The sequence below is a fragment of the Diospyros lotus genome, chromosome 5 (genome assembly GCF_014633365.1).
Source record: "Diospyros lotus cultivar Yz01 chromosome 5, ASM1463336v1, whole genome shotgun sequence".
Taxonomy (NCBI): domain Eukaryota; kingdom Viridiplantae; phylum Streptophyta; class Magnoliopsida; order Ericales; family Ebenaceae; genus Diospyros; species Diospyros lotus.
Window position 1 is genome coordinate 38,056,313 of NC_068342.1, and position 4,124 is coordinate 38,060,436.

Genomic DNA, 4,124 nt, shown 5'->3' on the forward strand with positions numbered 1-4,124 from the left:
ATTAGATAATATGTGTGTTGTTTTTTTGTTTCTTAATAAGACCCAAGACTATGACGATTTTTCGGATGAGTTTTATCTTCATAGATTTCAATATGGGATTGAAGAACTCAAAACCGTCACCACTTTTAGGCAGTCCATTTTAGAAGTCGAGCCACAAGCCCACTCCCCACTTTGGAGGAGAAATGGGCCTCGGCCCATTTGCTCAAGTGGGGGGGAAGCCCACTCAACCTAGCCCATTAGCCCTCATATAAAAGGGCTCTTTTTGGCCCTTCCTTTAGCGTCTCCTTCTCTCGTGGCCGAACCCTAGTCTCTCTCTCGTGTTTTCTTTCTTGGCTGATAGGTCCATCTCTCCTTCCTTGTTCATCTGATTGCGATAGGGGTCTTCTTGCCTTCTGTGGTTGATCCATCCTTCCATGTATGCAGCCGCATTTCCTTGTGTGTGAAAGGCAACCCTTCGATGTGGCGGCCCTTCGATGTCGATTGTAACCTCTTTATATCTGAGGTTGAGATCTTCTTTTGGGGGGAAGCTTTCTCTCTTGGCTTTGTGCTTTGAACTTACTGTCTTTGTGACCTATCTACCTTCTGTGGTAACCTACTTTGTGTGGTTGTGATCGTTTGGGTGAAAGAGGGTTTCGTTGAGTTCGATGAAGAGGTGTTGGGGCTTTTTGGGCTTTCGATTTGAGGGTTTCGTTTGTGGCTTGTGGTTCCTATTCGTTGGCATTACCAAAAGTAGTGATTGGTTCTTTCAGATATGAGCCTTAAACGTTATTTAAATAGGGAGTTTTCATTCTATTTCTTGCGTTCTTTATTTTGATCTAAATCTAGTTCGATATTAACCACTAATCATACCCCCCAACTTAGGTGGATATTATAGCTAAAATCCATTTAACTTTATGAGTGCTTTATTAGGTATGTATTTTAGCTAAAATCCATTTAATATTAGGTGTGTATTATAGCTAAAATCCATTTAACTTTAAGTGTGTGAGTGCCCATTAGATATAATTATGTCTAGTTGAATAATTGAAATTGTGTGGTTTGTATTGCATCTTGTGGCCTATAAATAGATCACTTGATTGCATTTGTAAGTGTGATTATTATTCTTGAATCAAAGTTTAGTTGTTTCCTTATAATTCTCTTTTTGAGAATTGTTCTTGTTCTTTCCCCTTTTCTTTAGTATTCTCTCTTGTGATCTTACTTCCTTCATTTCTTCTTTTAAATTCTTATGTCATTTATTATTACTTTATTATTCACCGCCTAAATGGCCGGTTAATTTGTGCCTTTAAATTTCTGCAATTTTCATTCTTGTCATTTAATTGTTCACCGCCTAAATGGACGGTTAGTTTCTTGCCTTTAAATTCTTGCAATTTTAATTCTTGTATTTTAATTATCTACCGCCTAAATGGCTGGTTAGTTTCTTCTATTTTAATTCCTGTCATTTAAATTCTGTTATTTAAATTATGTCATTTAAATTGATGTCAATTAATTTAATAGAGATGAGTAACTAAATCTAATCTTGGGTTAAGGCAAGGACAGTGTCTAACGCCAATGATTCCCAAAGAAAGCTACGCTTTAAATGAGTAACATTGGTTTAAACTTCAATATGAGTGTGTTTTGATTATTGAAAAATCACTAGGTTTGGATTGGAGCGTAAGCCTAACTTAGAGCTTTCATGTCACGCATGAGAGTTACTAGAACTGGAAACGCTATCATACCAAACCCGGATGATTAATTTAGTTGTTTTGTGTATTAATTGTAATTGAATTTATGGTAGTTTCTTAAATTAGAATCCCGCATATCATGTATGGGGATTGCTTAAACTAGAGCTATCATTATCTTTAATTGCATTTAATAACAAATCCTCATATCTGAAATTAAATTAATGTTGCTAATCTTTTATGCTAATATTTGGGAATCAACGGGTTGGCACTGAAATTGTCTTAACTCAAGTACTTTCCAATCTCATATTCTCACGTTTAGTATTTATTTCAACTTCTGTCTTGCTTTATTTTCTAGTATTTGTTATCTAAAAAAATCATAAAAAATCATGTTATCAATCCATCTAAATGCGTGTGCGTGTGTGTGACATTCTTTTTTTTCTTTTGCCATAAATAAATCTCTCAGTGGACGACCTGGACTTATCCAGAAAGTATAAATTTAAATTTGAACTACAACTGCACTCGTACACTGACGAGTATAAACCTCTCGCCTAAATAAATAAATAAAATATAAAATTTTTATTGTGTTTTGTTTTGTGTTTTAATTGCAGGGTGAGAGTGCAGTCAAATTTTGAATGTCACACACACCCACACGCATTTAGATGGATTGATAACATGATTTTTTATAATTTTTTTAGATAACAAATACTAGAAAATAAAGCAAGACAGAAGTTGAAATAAATACTAAACGTGAGAATATGAAATTGGAAAGTACTTGAGTTAAGACAATTTCAGTGCCAACCCGTTGATTCCCAAATATTAGCATAAAAGATTAGCAACATTAATTTAATTTCAGATATGAGGATTTGTTATTAAATGCAATTAAAGATAATGATAGCTCTAGTTTAAGCAATCCCCATACATGATATGCGGGATTCTAATTTAAGAAACTACCATAAATTCAATTACAATTAATACACAAAACAACTAAATTAATCATCCGGGTTTGGGTATGATAGCGTTTCCAGTTCTAGTAACTCTCATGCGTGATATGAAAGCTCTAAGTTAGGCTTACGCTCCAATCCAAACCTAGTGATTTTTCAATAATCAAAACACACTCATATTGAAGTTTAAACCAATGTTACTCATTTAAAGCGTAGCTTTCTTTGGGAATCATTGGCGTTAGACACTGTCCTTGCCTTAACCCAAGATTAGATTTAGCTACTCATCTCTATTAAATTAATTGACATCAATTTAAATGACATAATTTAAATAACAGAATTTAAATGACAGGAATTAAAATAGAAGAAACTAACCGGCCATTTAGGCGGTAGATAATTAAAATACAAGAATTAAAATTACAAGAATTTAAAGGCATAAACTAACCGTCCATTTAGGCGGTGAACAATTAAATGACAAGAATTAAAATTACAAGAATTTAAAGGCATAAACTAACCGTCCATTTAGGCGGTGAATAATAAAGTAATAATAAATGACATAAGAATTTAAAAGAAGAAAGGAAGAAAGGAAGAAAGTAAGATCACAAGAGAAAATACTAAAGAAAATGAGAGAGAACAAAAGCAATTCTCAAAGAGAGAATTCTAAGGAAATAACTAAACTTTGATTCAAGAATAATAATCACACTTACAAATGCAATCAAGTGATCTATTTATAGGCCACAAGATGCAATACAAACCACACAATTTCAATTATTCAACTAGACATGATTATATCTAATGGGCACTCACACACTTAAAGTTAAATGGATTTTAGCTATAATACACACCTAATATTAAATGGATTTTAGCTAAAATACATACCTAATAAAGCACTCATAAAGTTAAATGGATTTTAGCTATAATATCCACCTAATAGTTAAATGGATTTTAGCTAAAATACATACCTAATAAAGCATTCATAAAGTTAAATGGATTTTAGCTATAATATCCACCTAATAGTTAAGTGGATTTTAGCTAAAAAACACACCTAATAAAGCTCTCACATAAAAAATAAAAATAGATTTCTATAAATTGATTTTTAATCTTCATTAGGATTAAAAATAATCCTTGGGCCTTCTCCAAATAATATCTTCCATGGGTTGCTCAAATTGGGCCTTAATTCTTCATGGGCTTAAATTCTTCATGGACTTTAATTTTTCATGTGCTTGATTTCTTCATGGACTTGAATTCTTCATGGGCTTGATTTCTCCATGGGTTTGATTTCTTCATGGACTTGAATTCTTCATAGACTTTAAGTCTTCATGGGCTTTAATTCTTCATGCCTAAAAAAAAATAAAAATAATTTAATATTATTAATAAATTATATATTATATATATGTATTAGACATGACACATATATATATATATTATATTATATTATATATATTACATGAATGCATATAATGATGTATATGTATTATATATAATTTTATATATTATTATTATTATTATTAAATTTTACTTTAAAATT